This window comes from Delphinapterus leucas, chromosome 11 (assembly GCF_059928025.1).
Source record: "Delphinapterus leucas isolate spDelLeu-1000000601 "Yukka" chromosome 11, BTC_Dleu_Yukka2, whole genome shotgun sequence".
NCBI lineage: Eukaryota > Metazoa > Chordata > Mammalia > Artiodactyla > Monodontidae > Delphinapterus > Delphinapterus leucas.
Genome location: NC_143139.1, coordinates 63,134,027 through 63,153,284, shown reverse-complemented (window position 1 = coordinate 63,153,284; position 19,258 = coordinate 63,134,027). Strand labels below are relative to the sequence as shown.

Genomic DNA, 19,258 nt, shown 5'->3' with positions numbered 1-19,258 from the left:
CAGGCATGGTCCCACCTCTTACCAAAGCTGAATTCCTCACCTCCTTCAGATCTGTGCTCAATTATGACCTTCACTGAGGACCCTATTTAAAAATGCATTCTGCCTTCATCTTCCCCCACCCACCACAACCTGGCACTCTCTGCTCTCTCTCCTTGTTTTTTTATCTTGACTATTTTGATAGTACTTGCCAAGATAAAACATACTGCCAACAAATCCCTCTCTTCCTTCTTCCCTTCCTCTCTCCTTTCTCCTTTCTTTCTTTTCTCCACTTAACTTCTTTTCTGCCCCCCCCAAAAGATAAGCTCTTGGAGGGCTGAAAGTTACTGATACTGAATAATTTTGAACTAATGCTCAGAGGTTTTTGAATTAATGACAGAATAAATAATCTAGATTCTATTGGCTTTAAAGCCACCCTCCCCTCACATGGAACTGAGTCCCAGCTATAACACCTAACAGCTATGTGACTGTAAGCAGATAGCATCATTTCTCTGACCCTTAGCTTTCTCATTTCCAAAATGGTCATAATAATGGTACACATCTCACAAAGAGTTTGAAGTAGTATTAAATGAGTAAATACTTAGAATGGCAACTGGCATGTAATTAAAGCTCTCTACATGTAAGCTACTATTATTAAATCAACATATTCTGTAAAGACCCCTAAAAACTTCATATTCCTTCAAATATTTTCCATATCCTTTCTGTTGTAAAATACTTGTCATGCACCCAAAACAAGCAAGATCATTCTTAATGTTTTACATTTTGAAATATTTTAAAATCCTTAAGATTAACATATTGAAGCCCCCAAAGACATAATAAACGTGATTATAAAATATTATTTATAATAGTGTCTGAACATTAAAAATACTACAGAAGATTATGCTCTCTAATGATAATTATTCATTTTAAACAAGATATTATAATATCTGTTGACAGATACTTTGCAATATGAGAAAAGTAAAACTTTATAAAAATCCTTAAATATGATCAAATCTATAAAATCATTTAATATATCTAATGTGAATTGTCACAATCATCACAAATTATACCAGAAAATACTTAAAATTATAAAACTGATTTAGCTTAAAGTTAAACTGAATCACTTGCAATTAACATATTTTATAGAATTAGTTCCTGTTACATTAACCAAAAGTGTTAGCTATAACTCTTACTAACATGTAAAATATATTATGTACATTATGAAATAATTGTAGTTTGTATAAAATAAAATATTACCCAACATAAATAAAATTATATAATAACTTAAAATGTACAGAGCACTGTGTATATAATGGAACATTAATTTTAAATGTGATGTATGTTTGCATACAGAGATAATATTTCTGCTAGGGGATATAAGAGGTTATTAACAATGGCTGCCTTTGGGAAGACAACAAGTGGTTTGAAAGGAGACTTACTTTTCAATTCACATATTTTTGGATTATTTTAATATTATAAATACTTTTAGGGAATATTTTTTCATTTAAAAATCAAGTTAATACTATATATAAAACAGATAAACAACAAGGTCCTACTGTGTATAGCACAGGGAACTATATTCAACATCCTGTAATAAACCATAATGGAAAATAATATGAAAAAGAAATATGTATATATATATATGTATAACTAAATCACTTTGTTGGTGTATACCAGAAACTAACACAACATTGTAAATCAACCAACTTCAATTAAAAAAAAAATCAAGTTAAAATATTTCTTTAAAAACATTGCTCTTTACTAGCAATAAACCATAATTTTCTAAAAATTACCAGTTTCCAATGTAGAATATTAAACATATATTTAAAATCCATACAGAAAGAATGTTTTTTTGCTTAGTAGTAGAATTCTTCTGTGCTTTGAATGCAATAGATATTTATGATAAAATTGAGGAAATGGTTAAAAAGAGAGAAGGAAGAAAAGGTGGAGAAGAGATGAAAGGGAAAAAGTAAAGCAAAAGACTGATTATCTATTTCAAAGATAGTTAGCGTTGACCCAAATAATCCACAATAGTGGCCCCATTAAAGTGGAACTGGAATAAATTATATGTTTTTACTCTTAATTATCTATACATTTAAATTAGCACACATTCATTTGCAACTTAGTAGTGAGCTACTGGGATGATTTATTATAGAGAAGTAAAGGCTGATTAAAGAAAGTAAGTCATATTTCACCTTGGATGAAATAAGAGTCAACTATAACTAATTCCAGTTCATGAAGATTCATTACCAAGGCTAAACATTAAGTTGGAAGAAAAATATAAATGCGTGAGAAACAAATGAAAAAAACACCAACAAGGATGATCCATCCAGCAATGTCCACCAAAGATTTTTAAGTGCCTACTTAGTAAAGTGCTAAGCACTGCTAGGTCAGTTGACATTGAAGATATAATTGGAAACAATATGATAAACATTAATCTTCATTGCTATAATTTTATAACAATGAATTACTGTTTGAACTAAAGTACAGAAATATACACATAAATATAAGAGATTTCTTAACACAGTCAATCTCAGAGATTTTTCAGTCTCAGTAATCAGAGTAATCTCAGTAATCAGAGATTTTAAAGATTTTTAAAATCTTTATTTTAAAATTTGTCTTATAGTCTCGCTATTTTATCTTTAGCTAGATTTATTTTTCACTGCATTTTTTCAAGTATTTTCTGAAAGTGTGTTTTCACACCCAGAGGATGTAAGATCAGAGTGTTCCCATTACAAAGAAAAGAAACAAACAAGAAAAAACTCTATGATGGCATGATTTGGAAGAAACATGTTCTCAAAATAATTGGAAAAAATCCTAAGGTTAAAATTCTGGCAATATATATTTAAAGCACTGTTCTATATCCCACTGAAATTTCCTTCAATTAAATTTCGTTTCATCAGTATCCTCACCTGTAAGATTTGAATTTATAAATACATTTCTTCTTTAAAAGCAGCTAACTATTCAACATCTTCAAACTTATACTCAGGGTTTCCCAAACCATAAAAAAGTTTCAATTACTGTTCAAATCCCTTTCTACCACACGGTGATTGCCAATTCTTGACAATTCTGCAGTAATTTTCAAAAGTGACATATTCATACTCATAATATGAAAAAACCGAACACTTACTCTTGTCTATAAAGAATAGACATTTATTTTTAAAAAGCTGGCCAAACTTTATTGCTGGGTTTACATCATTAGTGTCTGCCAATAGTAAATACAGTCCACAGTAACCCAAGCATAGGGAGCAGCACGTACTAGGGCCCTGAAGCAGGAAGGAGTTTGGAATATTAAAACTTGACAGAAGGCCAGTGTGGCCTGAGCATGAGAATGAGAGAAACAATATGAGAAATTAGGCTGGTGAGTAGGAGGTGCCAGATAATGCATGCACTTGAAAGTCAACGTGAGAATAGTAGAATTGAGAAGGCAAGGTTGGTTTGATTATGGTGTGGCAATGGAGATAAAGAAAAATAATGAGATTTAAAAGATATTTATAAACTAAAAATAATAAAGATATCATATATTTTAGACTTGAGGTTAAGAATGAGAGACATGAAAACAAAGATGACTCCCAGGTTTCTAGATAACACAACTAGATGGATGATGGAATCATTCATTAGGATCAAAGACACTGAAAGTTCAGTTTTTCCATGGTAAGTATGAGGTGTCTTTGAGACATCCAAATAGATCTGTTAAATTGACAGTTGTATTATACATCACTCCTAGTACGACAGAAATGATTTAGTTCATCCACCAAATTTACCGGGAGTGCTGGCATTCTTAATAAAACACATATCCTGTGTTTGAGATTCAGGTTAAAAAAAAAGAGAGAGAGAGAGAGAGAGAAGATTTCATTAAAGAATAAGCTAAGCATCTTTCATGATAATAGAAAGGTCCCTCAGAGCGCAGCCCGTGCATCACCTCCTCTGTGAAGCCGTAGCTGTCTTGACTAACTGATCATTCACTCTCGTGTGCTTTCACTTTTCTGTTGCAGCTAATAAGAGAGGCTTCAAGAACTTGGCAATATCCTCTCCTTTCAAGGCCCAAGTTGGGGTGGAGGGTGTTATACTTCCTATGCCCTTGTAGTTACAGGCCACGTTGGCTGGATCTGGCAAATGGTCTCTGACCAGAAATTGCATATGCCTCTTATAGGGTCAAAGTAGTTAATTTTCTCACTGGATGGTGAGAAACTGTCCAGCGCTTTCCTCCCAACTGCAATGAATCCTTAATGTCATTGTATCATTAATGTCATTATGTTGAGATGACAGTGTTATAAGTCATTGAAGCTCTCAACATTCTGGGTCCCTGAATGACTTCAAATCAGAGGGTCTTCTGCCACCCTTCCCCTAAAATACACACATACTTTTCCACAATGATTACATAGTATAAGCAAGAAATAAGGCTTAGGTGTTTAGGCCACTGAGGTTTTCCTATTGTTTGTTACCATAGCATTTCCTACCCTATCCTGATTATTTCACAGCTCACATCTGAATATATTATCACTACTTGCTTATGATGTCTCTCTTAAGTGAACTACACTTTTCTATAAGTGGCTGACAGTGCCTGAGAGTTTGTACTCTTAAATGTTTTTGAGCAGCTTGATGAATGACTGAAAGATTGAGGACATAATCTCCACCTTATCCACTATCATGAGAAAACTCACATGGATAGTAGGAAAGCCAAAGAAGCATTACTGTGCTGAGCCACTTGAATGTCTATTACCTTGCAGAGAAATATCATGATCAATTACAGATCCTCTCCGGTTAGCATAGAAAGGTATCAGAGAGATCATACTGTAAAATCACCATATCATAAACTTAGTGACAGATTGAGGGTTTTTATATTTTTGCTTGTTTTTATATTTGAACACAAAAATCTAAATATTTATGCTCAGTCTTCATCGTCTGTTGGTTCCATAGACTAGTTCTGTATTCACTACTTTAAAGAAACAGATATCATCTCCTATCACATCTCTGTATCTTCCTCTAGTCTATAAAAAAGTTTATTTTAACTAATGGCTATTAACTGAATTCCTCAGAAGGCAGCAGACCAACATAAATCTGCTTGGTTGAGAATGACCAGTAACAGCACTGGCGCCAGATTAATTGTGGGTTTAAAAAAATACAGTGTAAGTTCACACGAAATCACCTGTATGTGAATACAGCAAGAGCATCTCCTATATGTGAATACAGCAAGAGCATTTTGGTCTGGGAATTCTATTAACTTTCATTCATTTACAGTATGATGATACTTTATGTTCCAAATAAGGCACTGCAAGTTCCTGTATATCCATTATATTATACTTAAGTATGCTTAATGGGATCTTAAATATACTTTTTTGAAATTGATAATACTTTTTTAGGAAACTGTTTTTAAAACTACAGATTGTTATCCATTGGTATGCTGTTACATTAACTTTGTTGGTCATGACCAGTATTTTTTTAATAAATTAGGTAGGGCTTCCCTGGTGGCGCAGTGGTTGAGAGTACACCTGCCAATGCAGGGGACACGGGTTCGTGCCCCGGTCCGGGAAGATCCCACATGCCGGGAAGCGTCTGGGCCCGTGAGCCATGGCCGCTGAGCCTGCGCTTCCAGAGCCTGTGCTCCACAATGGGAGAGGCCACGGCAGTGAGAGGCCAGCGTACTGCAAAAAAATAATAATAAATAAATAAAAATAAAAAAAATAAATTAGGTAAAAAAGAATTGAAAAGGAGGTATCAGAATACAACACCAGTAAGAAATACTTCATAGAACTTTTGTTCATATAGTGTGTATGTGTGTTTGAAAGCATACTGTGTTTGGATGTCATTCAAAAACATTAGAAAATATAGATTTAGTGGATTCATTCACTCATTCAACAAATATTCTATGGAATGCTCTCTTCCTAATGTTTGTCAGGCACTGCAGAGTCAAAAGATGATAAAAAATATACATACATCATTGCAAAATCCTGAAAAACTTGCACTTAGTGATCACATAATTAAAAAATTCAAATCTACTATATATGCAAATATATATATATATATATATATATATACAGATGTAGAAAAACACAAGATATTTAGGATACAAAAGAGCCTGATTTCCACAGATAAGGAAAACAGAGTTTATCACTTACTGATGAGAATGGTCCATTATAACACTCTTGCTATATTCACATATAGATGATTTTGTGTGAATTCAGCAAAGAACACTCCCTTTACAAAATATGTTATTATCAGCAATATAATGTCTATGGGAGTCTTAGGGGAAAAAAGAGGGCCATTTAAGATTGACACTGTAATTATTACTTCATTACTGCTACAGCATAGGGAGTGGTACTGCAGCACCACTCGCAATGTTAATATGCCTCTGTAAGCACCTAGTTTACTGTCACAGAGTGACCTAGGTAGACTTGGGTTACTGAGTTCTTGAAACCAGGATATGAAACCAGATAGAGGAAAAATAATTTCCGGTTAATGCTCTGAGACCCATGTTGTCTAAATGATAATCGACACAAAATGAGTTGTTTCATTATGCTTTCAGTGTTTATTTACTTTTGTTTCAAAATCTAAATTTGAATTTTGTTGGATATAATCAAACATATACTCAAAAGGAAATTAAATTGAGGAAAAAAACATTATTGTGATAAAAAACCAAGGCGTTCACTTAAATTTTGAGAAACAATAAAATTGAGGGTAGGCTGTGTGTTCAATTCCCTTAGAAAGGAGGGCAAAAGGAGAAAGGTTATTAAGATTTAACAAAAGATATACGGAAAGTGTCTAAGGAATCTATGTCATAAAAGCAAAGAAGTTACCTTTCTAGAGAAATTGGAAGATAAAAATATATGCCTGTAAGTCACCTGAGAGTGCATTTTGAAAGTCAGGGTGGAAATAGTATGTATTCCATGACTGTAATCATAAAATGTGTAAGCATGATTACATAGACTGGAAATGTATTACACAGAAATAAGATACTACATATATTTAAATAATGTTGAGGTGACGTGATCAACTTGTTTGGAAAATTTCCTTAATAATGTTTGTAGTTTGCTTTTGGTTAAAATATTAAAGCAGGGTTACACTCATGAAGCCAGCATCTTTACAACTTCAGCTACATTTGCTTTTTTCTCTTCTGTAAGTAGAACAAACTCACCCCCGCTGCCAAGCTTCTGCACTTAGGATTTCTGCTGTCTACTGTGCTCTTCCCCTGGTGTTTACATAGCCGGATCCTTCTCCTTTCATGCCTCAACTTACATAGCTTTGATTTACCAGAGTCCTTGATTTTACTGTTTTATTAGGTTATTTTATTATGTAGTAGCATTTCTCACTATTTGGAAACTACCTTAGTTATCTTTTGTTGTTGTTTTTAACTATTTTGTCTCCTTCCCTAGAATGCCAGCTCCCTAAAAGCAAGGAACTTATCTACTACATTTGCTTCTATATTCCCAGCACTAAAATAGCACCTGGCATATAACAGGCATGCCCTGGTGCTTACGGAGGAAGTGCATTATTCCTAAATAATTCCCTTTCAGTTCGGGGTATAGCAAGGAAAAATGTATAGTGTTTTTGTGCAAATTTATTTTATTGTATCTGTAGTAATACATAGGTAGTTAGGGTAATCATAAAATAAAACTCTATAAACTCCTGAAAATAACCAGCCTTACTCAAAACCAACAAAAATGTGAGGTATTGACATATACACAGGTGGCCTTGTACATATCTTTAGTTGGCAGTTCTCAGACCTACTGAGCTCTGAATCTAAGAATCCTCAAATCCTATAAGTATTTTCCCACTGCATTAAAAAAGAGGAGGCCAAAGCAATAAGGCAAGGACCCAACTAGAGTTAAATGACACTCAACTCAGCCCTCAGCCCCTGATAGGCAGCCTTTTCACACTGCTATAGTCATACCAGTTGTTTAATTATTGACTACATCCACACCTGTTTGTAAATGGCATTGCTTCAAGCCTTCTGAGGGCCACTCCTTTCCACATCCTCAACTACTATGGACCTTCCCCTAGAATTCCCTGGATCTTACCCCATCAACTAAGGGGTTAGTGCCAGGAAAAATAAGGGCCCTCCAGGAGCCTGCTCCAGCATTAATGCCAGCAGGCATCCTCTCGACCCAGTGCCCATACCTTATGAGCTAGGCATTTGTTGTTTTGCCTGCTCTAAATCTAATCATTTCCCGTCTTTTAACAGCAGAACTCTCTTTCTATGTAGTTGAGTGATGCTTTGTACAACTCTCAAATCCAGGGATGACACAAGGTTCAGCTTAGAAAAATATGATATTTCACAGCCTTCACCATAGTGATGAGTTTGGGGCAAGTGACTCAAGTTGTTCCAGTCAAGATTATCCTAGAAATTTTTGGAAAAAAAGATGCTCTCTTTACATGGAGATTTCTTATGTAAGCCTGTTCCCTGGGAATATTCTTACCACTGTAAAGAAAGAGCCTGATTCTAAATAAAGCAATGGCAGGGAAAAGTAAAATTAAGGAGGTAGGGATGGATGGGAGGGTGGGGGGCGATAGGCCTGGTCTTGATCATATAGCTTGATTTCCTATTTCCAGCTATGATGAAATCCAGAATATTCCTGGATTTTATGGTAACATGAGCTCTAAAATCCCTTTTCTCTCTAAACCATTTTGAGTTAGGTGGTATTTTTGAAAGTGAAAGAGTTCCTGACTAATAAAAAAAGGGGGCAAGAGTGGTCAGATCTGCCATTTATTAACAGAGTACCAGACAATTTGCAAACATTTCCATTCCTGGTGAAATGAAGCTTTTAGTAGTGAAATATATTACTGAAGCTCACCATGCCAGAGTAGGTCTTTACACCCAGACCTATGAGACTCAAGTTTCAATCTTTTAGCACATTGCCGTGATGGTCATATTGACTCAAACTATGAAGTACAGTTTGCTTATGACTGCTCGATTTCTTTTGATCACTTCTATCTGTTTGCTTCCAACTGTTCTGCATCTTCTATCACTGAGGAGTTTAATGATTTCTTATGGTTGAGTGTTGGCTCTAGAAATAGACTGCTTGGGTTTGAATCCACTTCCCTCTACATAACAGTTGTATGACCTTGGCAAGTTACTTCTGCACATTTTTCTCATCTAAAAGTTATAGATAAATTAGTACCAGTCTCAAAAAATTCTTGGGAATATTAAACAGAATCGTAGTAAGAACACGAGAATATGATTAACTTGTGTTTGTCCAAAAATCCCCATAAATACCTGTCCTCTGTTCCAATTAATCTTGCATTCTTTCTATAAGCCTTTCCCAATTAAAACTTCTGTTTCCTTCTATCAGATCAGCTAGAAAGTCAATGACGATAATCCACATTGCAATGTGTATACCTACTGGCAATCATTTCCAAACGTGTTTGATTCTTAACATACAGAATTGCCAATTGATGGATTTCACATTAGGGCTGGATAATAACTGGGGCTTGAGTATGTTCCCTGCTTAGCCCTTTCTATCTTGAAATAGGAGAGAAAAAGCACCAGTAGATTCAACAACTTCCATTAATGTCAGGTTCTGGAAACAGTGAGAAGTTTTATGTGTAAGTACCAAAGAGAAAAATAATGAGAGATGAGGTTGGAAGGCTTCTAGTAAAGCTACAACGTTCATTTTCTCATCACATCTCTGTGTACTCTAGGAGGTGGCTTATGACTCCGTAGTTTCCAAATAAGGAAACAAATGAGGTAACATCTAATACCACAGTGACACAGCAATGACTAAAGGCCAACTAAGCCTAGTGACTCAGGATTGGTGAATTGTCTCATGGATTACAGAACTATTCCTTGAATAATTTTAAAATACAATTTATTCTAAAGTTAGAGTCACAGAAGTAATGACAGTATATTAAACTGTCCTCTTTTCAATGGGAAGAATAACAACTGTATATCCAATATTCAGTGAAGATGTTATATTTTTGTTTTTATTTTTGATAAGAAATAGCAAACTAGTTCTTATATAGCGAGGAAGTTTAAAAATATACTTGACTTTTTTCTTGATTAACTGCTGAGGCAGTATGATTCAGCAGGTGAAAATTATAAAAGCCTTCCTAAGTGTGTAATTACAGCCAGGTAACTTAACTTCTGAGTCTCCTTTATTGCACCTGTAAAATGGAGAATCTCTATTATCAAAATCAAATAAGGCAACATAATATTTTTTAAATACAGTGAGATACAACTGTTGTGAGAACAATGATGTAAAAGTTACCACTGGAAGAACAAAACAGAGAAAAAAAGGTGCCTAAAAGTACATGCCGTTTGGAATTTTAAACATTATTGTTTTATCTCTCTTCAATCAATTTTGTTCTAAAAATTATCAGTGGGCTAGTCTTTACATGTAAGGTCTTAAAAACATTCAAATCATGGCACATTCCATTTAAGTGTGCCAACTACTTAAACAAATTAAGAGGATGCTCCCTTATTTATCTATACAAACCTTTTGTGAAACTAACCTGAAACGTATACAAACTAAGAGTGAAATTTCTTGGTTACCGACAAAAAATAAATTCAGCATGTGGAGATTAGTAATGGGGCCTAGAGTACCAAGCTCCCAGTGATTCTAGGGGAAGATGATTCGTTAGGAGATGAATAAGAAAGAAAAAAAGGAAGGAAGGCAGAAGAGGGCAGGAAAAAAAGAGATGAGAAAGGAACAAAATGGTGGGGAAGGAAGAGAATGCAAGAGAATTGCTGTATCACGCTCTTAGCTGGAGAGCTGAACAAATCCCTTCTACCCTGGCAGTGAGTAGTAACACGCTCCAACACATACGGGTCTAAAAGTCCAGAAGTCAAAGAAATCAAACTGTTGCTATGTGTTCAATATCTAAATGATGAAACAGATTCTCCAAGGCTAACAACTTGTCTACTCCACTCTGTCCTGAAGGAGTCGGCTCTGTCCTATCATTAATATTCATTTTGTGGTATCTAGGAATGGTTCCAAAAGTATCTATGATTCCACAGGAAAAAAAAAACAAAACAAAACTGGAAACTTGCATATGAAGTACTTTTTTCCTCCCACAATTTAAAAGCAGGGTGGTGTTGGAGAATTTAGGAATATGTTGGCTTTTTGTTGAAATGTCACTTTCTTGAATTATTAAACTCAACTGTTTCTCAAGGTGATTGTTTGGCATTTTTAATTTAATATTATAATTTAATAAAAACACGAAAAATAGGTAAATTACTTGTACAGTCATGTTATTAACTAAGCTTTCAATACAAGAATTTCCTGTACACAGACAGATAAAACTCAAGCCTTTTTAGGCATATAATGGTCTGGTTTATATTTATATATAAAACTTTTAGTGGCCTTGGATTCTGGGCACTGGCTAAAATAGGATAGTGATGTTATTCTATTTATAAAAAGATGCTAGTGCTCTAGAAATATGGTCTAAGGCCCAATGGTTCACTTTATTCATTCCTCAAGTCTGATAAAAATGCTAGGGATTAGGCAGAAAGCCAGCCTTGTAAACAAGGATCTGCAGACACTCCAAGTCAGACAGAGATTCAGAGCTTTGCTACCTTGCCTTTCTCCTGAGAAGCTGTGTCAACTTTTCTTAATAATCTTGCTAACGCAGAGCCTGCTCACTAGAGGAGCTTAGCTAGGCCTTAGTAACCTGTGTTATATCATTTGTCCTTGTTTCAAAAGCCATTAAGTCATTTGTCCAAAAACACATTTGTTAATGACTTTCCCCACAAAAATAAGCAGCTTCCATATTTCATAGGTGGAGAACAAGGACCTATTTCGCTGTTTATAATACACAGAATGCTGGGGGGCAGAACATCATCAGGAAAAAATATACTTAATCGACTCTTTCTCCTTCTCAAGGAAAGAGCAAACAATTCCAAATTGACACTGTAGTGAGTGTAGTCTGCTGCTGTGATGCTATATTGTTGTTTACACTTAGTTACATTCACATAAAATTATGCCTGAAAAAAGATTAGCAATAATCCATCCTAAAAGCAACCCTACGTGACGTTTCACAATAATATCCAGTCTGTAGATGTACAAACCAGTTCTCAATTATCTGTGATGAGCAGGATGAGGTATGTAAATGTCTAAGGGTCTCCATAACAAGACACAGGTGGATTTTGGAAGTATTAAAGCCAATCGAAGGATTTGAAATTATTTTAAATAATTATCTCAGCTTTGTCCACTGGTGCTAATAAGTTAAAAAGTTATACGGGGCTTCACGGTTTAACAATCTCACCTTTTGCTTGGATCACTTGTGAGTAATCAAAAGAAATTCCATGAAAGAAAACTATGTTATCAATTATCTAAATCTTATATAAGATTCAGCATCACATTTGAAAAGTGTTAACACCAAGTTTGTTACAGCTGAGTATGCTCTGTCTGAGTATTTCCATGTGCTTTTGCCCTCACGTTGACGAAAATATGCCGATAAATCTCAAAGTAGCAATTCCTAAATTCAGTTATCTGCTTTCAGCTAGAGTAGGGCCTGGGCTGATATGCAAGGAGACCGGCCCGGAAGGGAGATGGGCCTCAGGTAAAAACAGGAGGCTGTCCCCTGGAGGCCACACCCAAGGAACTGTGCCCAGAGGTGTGAGGTGGGTTTGCCTGCTCTCCCCTTCATTTGCTTGCGACAGAAAAGTTGGCTGTAGTCTGGGAGGGTGTAGGAGGAGGACAAGAAATAGTATGTCTCATTTAAACAACTGCAGTATCAGAAGTTCTCATATTTAAGTAACTCTCCGATTCTATTTGTGTTTAAGTGTCTATGTACATTTTATCCTTGATTAGGTGAATGATTTAGAAAGAAAAGGAAAACATTCATCTATTGCAGGAAACAACACTTAACTCTTTTTAATTATAAGCAAAACTACATTGAGCAAATAGAGAAACAACAGGTTTAATGGGATGAGGCAAGACCAAGTTTCAGTACCATCCATAGCTGGATTTGATTAAATGGCTATTTCGACCAAAATTCCTTCTTCACTGAGGCACTTAGCTAACTGTCTTAGGCGTAGTTTTGGGGGCTGCGGTAGGGGGGTTGTAATCCAGTATTTCCAATGAAATGTTGTCTGACAGGACTGCTAGGAAATGGTATTTTAACCAAATTATTTCAGAAACCACATTATTTCACCAGATTCTCATACTAGCTGAGAAAGGCCATTCTCAATCTACATGGAAAGTTTCCAGCTCCCATTCTGTACAGACAGCTAAAATATAGAAGGCGTTTATTATCTTCATAAGCTTTCCAATTTTCCAGAGCTCCTCTTCAACAAAATGACTCCCTATGTGTATAACTAATATGTTCAACATACTACATGTGAGACCAGTATAGGAACGATCGGTATCTTTTCTTTTTATCTCCACAATAGCAGTAACCAAAAATGATGAACTCTGACCTCCTCTCATTTACATTACTGGTAAGTTAAGGAAACCAGTGTGTCACATCCCTTCCAAGCACTGAGTGTATTTGTAGAGACAAAACAAACCCAAAGAGAATCAGAATTAGTTCTAAACAACTAGAAGTTGTGGTTTAACTAAATACAATTACAGAAATTACAGAAACATTTTTAATCTGCTTTGCATTTTTCAAAGACAGCAGAATACTTCTTTCTAACAGTCATAAATGTGCTATTGTTATGCTAACCTAGGTTTCAGTTTGTTTTAGAACTCTTTTAAATATTGTTTTTAGATTTAGAAAGTGGATATTTTAAAAGGAGGCTTCTTTGCAATAGGACCTCTATAATTATTTTTTAAACTGCGGAAATAACACCCCCGGTGCTTACTCCTTCTATAACATAGCAATAACTTCGCGTTGTACACTTTAAAATAAGAGCTTTTCTTTTTTAAACAATACAGCAAAGGTTGAAGTTTTATTCATATATAGCAAGAAAGGACTGGGTGCTCTCTTATTTCCGATAGATAGCATGACTATACTTGCAATATTATTTAAAATACATTTCTTTTATACTAACACATATGAGTAGAACGATGTTCATATGCCCTGCTATCACAGTTCATCTTATAGTCAATATAAAAGTGGCTCTTCAAGAACTCTCCTAAAATGACAGAGAAGCTAAAGGAAAAACACTGTTTTCTTCAGATTGGAAAGATTAAAATCCTGCTTTAAAAAAGTGGCCACACTGATTGGAGAGATTTGAATCAAATTTATAAAACTATTAGGAAAAATAATGGTCACTCCTAAAGGAATTATTTAAGATACCAAGCTAAACCCCCTTACCTGAAAAAGCAATGATAATCATGTCGATTATGTAAAAGATTAAGAACAAGTTTACCTTTGTGCAAATGCTGAAAGAAACACTGAAGAAATCTTAGAAAGATAAAAACTTTAATGCCCTGTTATGTCCAAATCATGTGAAAATGTGACTTCAGTTTGTTACCTGTATATAAAAGTGCATCTTGCACTGAGAGGTGTTTTGTTTTTTTTTTTAATACATGATTCATATAAAAATCACTTCTTCCCTAAGCCACAGAAGGGCTGTATAAAGGAAAAGATCTAGACCTCCATTAATTTTGCCTCTGAGTACTCCTGGTCTTTTCAACCAAAGAAATATTAAAAGCATCCCTAAGACATTGTCATCTTTCTTTAAATGGTACTTTTTACAGGAGTACTCCCTAGTTTCAGCAGATTACATGCTACTGTCCATTAGTCTCAAATCCTTTTAGAAAATGTTACATAATTAAATATGTATATATGTGTACACACGTACACATATATATACACACACATACGTATATATATATATATATATATCCTTAAATGCTAGTTGAAATTATGTTTTACACAGCCATATACTTTATCCCTATTTAAACAGCTTTGATCAACTTCGATGGCAAACAAATTCAGTTAGAAAGAATATCATATATTAAACTTTTGATACGGATGTATTTATGACAAGAAAATCATTAAAAATTATTTTAGGGGCTTCCCTGGTGGCGAAGTGGTTGAGAGTCCGCCTGCCGATGCAGGGGACACGGGTTCGTGCCCCGGTCCGGGAAGATCCCACATGCCGCGGGGCGGCTGGGCCCGTGAGCCATGGCCGCTGAGCCTGCGCGTCCGGAGCCTGTGCTCCGCAACGGGAGAAGCCACAGCAATGAGAGGCCCGCGTACCACAAAAAAAAAAAAAAAAAATTATTTTAAATTACAAGTGTTCCAGGTATTTCATTTTAGAAAGCATTAGTTTTTAGCAAAACACTTGTAAAACCCACACCTATGTTATTATAATGCCAGAAAGTCTAACTTTGGTCTTGGTTTTCTGTAATAGTAGACCAAATTTGCTCCATTATGTAATCAAACTGTTTACTTTTACTTTCCCTTCCCCAAATCATTTAATCACTACCATTAGGAAAAGAATTATGATGTTCCAATTTGGAGTTAATGGTATCTCTTCCTAGCTATTACACAAACTGGAAATCCTAAGAGGTATAAGTATTTCAGGCTCACATAATTGTCTGTGTTAAGTGTGAGTTTTTTAAGATTAGATGACTGTAAAAATCTGTTTTGGGAATTCGCTATAAATTGATTTAGTATACTGAACTCAAAAGAATGAATTGATATTATGTCCATGGTGTCATTAGGCAAACAGGAAGTTCGAATTAGCTTTTAGATCTAACACATTCTGTATTTTATTTATTAATCATCCAGTTCATTTTGCAAGTACAATTAAGAGAAGCTACTATATTCTAGTTTTATTTTCAGTTAGCACCAAGTCTAATGTGCAAATCTTGTACATACCATGCTAACCATTTTCATATTTCTGAATTAGAACTCTCTGACAATTTGACCAGACAGAATAACTAATATTCTCCATTATGAAATAAAGTTCAAAACTACTCTGTAACAACTCTCTATCATGTGGTATTTTATGAAATTAGCATTTTAGGATTTCCTCTGTAGGGTAGCAACCTTTAGTTCTGATAAAAATACATTAAAGTCTAATTACCATATTCTAAAACATTAATAAGATTTACTAAGATATTCTTTTAAAAGGAGAAAAGATGAAGGTTGTATGAAACTGTTACACTAGAACATTTTGTGGAAAGACAGGGTAATAATTTCCCATAATATATCATTTAAAGTCTCACTTTAATCCACTCAATATATATTGGAATTAGTTCTGACTTCCGGTATATAAAGGCTTAATTTTTTTGTATGTGAGAAACTCAATACTCATATGCATGTCTTTTACATGTCATTGTTATAATTAGCATTTGTTAAGAGTCCTGAACATAAATGTCACAAACCAAGACCAAACTTTTACCCTTCTTAAGACAGTGGAGAAATAAGCAAGTAAAATATTTTGCTCGCAGTGAAAAGCAGTTGGTTTCCTTTTTCTATATCTTTTCATGTCTAAACTTGTTAATTCAGTTGTACACACATAAGGCAATTAAACGATTGTCCTTTTGTCCTTATAACCAAAAGGTGGCACCACTAAAAATAAGTTTTAGCTTTCAACAGAAATACTACATTAAAAAGAAAAAAAAAAGGCACTAAATGTCAAAGGCCTAGAAAGAAGATCTTGTTTTTGTGACTCGAGGCAATTCTACTTAGATAGGAAAGATAAGTGTCTCAAATGGAAAATGGTTTAGAAAATAACATAGATTACGTTGATGGTAAATGAAAGCAGCTCTTCTTTAGGTCAGTGTATAAACTTGTCCACTGAAGATATGTGGTGAAAAAAATACTTTCTGGGGTACACAGATTAGTGTGGAAGATCAGGCAGAGTTAAGAAGGCTCCCTTTTCTTATCCGAAGTGGACACGTAGAAAAAAAAAAAAATGTAAGACTTGGCATTTCCCCTGATAAATCAAAGGAAAAGATTTATCTGGACACTAACATCTGCTGATTTCTCTGCACTCATGTAGCATCCACTTGGGATGCTTTCCCATTACATTCAGCTAAGCACTTCTCTCTATCTCCTCCCATCTGACGGTCATCACTTAGCTGAATAGGAAAGGAAAGCTTATACCATTGATGATGAAATTAGAAATTTCTGAGGCTGCTGTCAAGGCTCTGTCCAGCAAGTCCCTTTCACTTGACCTATCATGCAGGCAGCCAGGGCACATAGTTGTTTTGATACCTTTCTCTGTATTATAATAAGACATGAAAGTAAAAGCATTTTCCCCTTCAAGATTTTTTAATTTGACGCTATCTTCCTACCATTACTTCCTAAACTTTGTTCCAGTACAAGAGGATTCTTGGTCAACTGAGCTTCCACGCACCTTCTAAATCGAGTACTGAAATTGTATAAGCATCATGTGTACATCTATTAAATATACTTATTAAAAGAAAATAAGGCAAGGCATGAATTCGATATCTGGGCAGCAAAATGCAAACAGCAGAAAGGTAGAATGAAATCACAATTCATATGCAAATGCAGCTTTAACACAAAAGTTAAATGTTTGCATTATTTCAGAAGGTTAATAGTCAAGAAAGTCAAAATCACCATGTACACAAAGCTAACTAGATTAGCTTTCTCAAAGTAGAAATCCAAGCCTCCTAATAATACTGGTGTCACTAACAAATGTTTTGAAACTTTTTTTTTTTTTTTTTTTGCCCCTCAACATAAAGGCCATGCCAAAGAACCTCAGGAAAGTAATAATCTGTTTTTAAAATTTTTTCTCCACTCGAGAAACCTCTCCAAGTTCAGACATTACCAGTGATGGATAAGACCAAATAGTCAGCCCCGCAGGACAAATGGAACCAGGAAAAGTCAGATGGTGGGCACTTAAAAGCAACAGCAATTAAGCAATTGAAAGTGGGTTGGATCGGTGGTTTATTTTTGTTCCATTTGAAGGAATCTAGTGAGAGACACAGCCCCTTGCAAGCAGAAGATCAAGTCAAACTTGACACTTCCCCTCTCTGGCAGCTGGGGCTGCATGGCTTGTCTACTTCCTTTATTCAGTTTAATTGCTTTTGGTACTCTAATTTTCTATCTTGTATTCTATCTTGTTCTTTTCCCCCTGGGCAGAAAAAATCTTTCTCCTTTCATCACTACCCCCCTCTTTCCTCTGAGAAAAGGCAATCCTTTCCAGGAAGAGAAAGAAACACTGTGCATGCTTTGGATGGGAGGAGGGAGAAGATGAGAGATTTGAAAGGGGTTGGGGGGGGAGGTGAAGGATAGAGATTGGGGGTGGGGGACGGAGGAGAGGAAATGAAAGAGGGAAAGAAGAAGATGGGGGATGACCAACATCATCAACTCCAGGCTCTAAATCACGGGCGCTGTGCAAAGTGCTCCTCCAGGAGAGGCACATGTGGTCTCATTACATCGCTCACAATAGGCTACCCGGGGCTCCCTGCCCAGGTCTCAGTCTCCCACCGCCAAAACCTAAGTGTGCCGAGAACAAAATCTTACGAACGGATTCAAGCAAATAGGCACAGCTGAGGCTGCTGTGCCGCCAGTCCCGGCTGTCTTACCTGGAGGGAGAACCAGGAGGTGGTGCCGGGCTCCGTCCCTACTGCTTCCCCGTGCGGACCGGTGCACACACGTCCTCTTGCTGCCTCTGCTCTTGGAGGAGCAGCCTGCAACACAAAAGGGGTGTGTGGGTGTGGGTGTGTGGGAGGTTTTCCAGGGCCACCAGCTGGTCCCAGCTGGCCGCCCCCACCCTACACACACACCTTCGGGCACTGAGCCCCCCCTCTCAGTTGAGCACCACCCTGGGGGGGCTTGCCCTGGGCGCAGTCTCAAGTTGCCGCTGCCAAGCGCTGCCGCTGCCAAGCGCTGCTGCCGCCGCTGCAGGAAAAAGAGGTGGAAAGACACTGGGGGCAGTACTCGGTCTAGAGCATCCCCACACTGCAGCTTCTCGAGGAATCCCTCCAGTGAGGAGGCGGCCGCCCATCAGCTCCCAGCCCCGGCCGCCTGATTGGTTCCACCTGGGGTACGCTGCGCCGAGGAGCCAATCCTGGCGCACTAATAATAGGTGGATCCGCTCAGCCAACAGCGCCCATCCCAGTTCTGTTAGTGTCTCTCCATCCCCACAGCGGACAGGGACCTGAGGAGGGGGGTTTGAGAAGGGTTGGGGGGCGAACTACGAGGGGTACAGATGCCAAGGAGACGTAATCAAGGGCACCAGATAAACCCTCTGGGTAGTCGCAGGAATGCCCCGCAACCTGTTCAGCAAGCTGTAAGCACATGAGAGGGAGACTGCATAATACAAAGCTATTTTCTTTCTTTCTTTTTTTTTTTTACTTTCAATCAAAATCTGCCTTGATACTGAGCATGCCCGGACTGCAACAGCACCCTTGGAGTTCCGATGTGTGTGCGTTTGCAGGCTGTGGGGTTTTGAAAATGTGGGAGCCGGGAA

The 19,258-nt window shown here is 36.5% G+C and overlaps 1 long non-coding RNA gene across 1 annotated transcript in view; it reads right to left on the bottom strand.

Annotated features, from left to right (window-relative positions):
- Positions 1 to 18,471, bottom strand: part of LOC111167265 (uncharacterized) — a 181,103-nt gene extending 162,632 nt beyond the window's left edge. The window contains exon 1 of the long non-coding RNA XR_002642768.2: positions 18,372 to 18,471. This is a non-coding gene — a long non-coding RNA (uncharacterized LOC111167265). The remainder of the gene's footprint in view (positions 1 to 18,371) is intronic.
- Between the last annotated feature and the right edge of the window lie 787 nt (positions 18,472 to 19,258).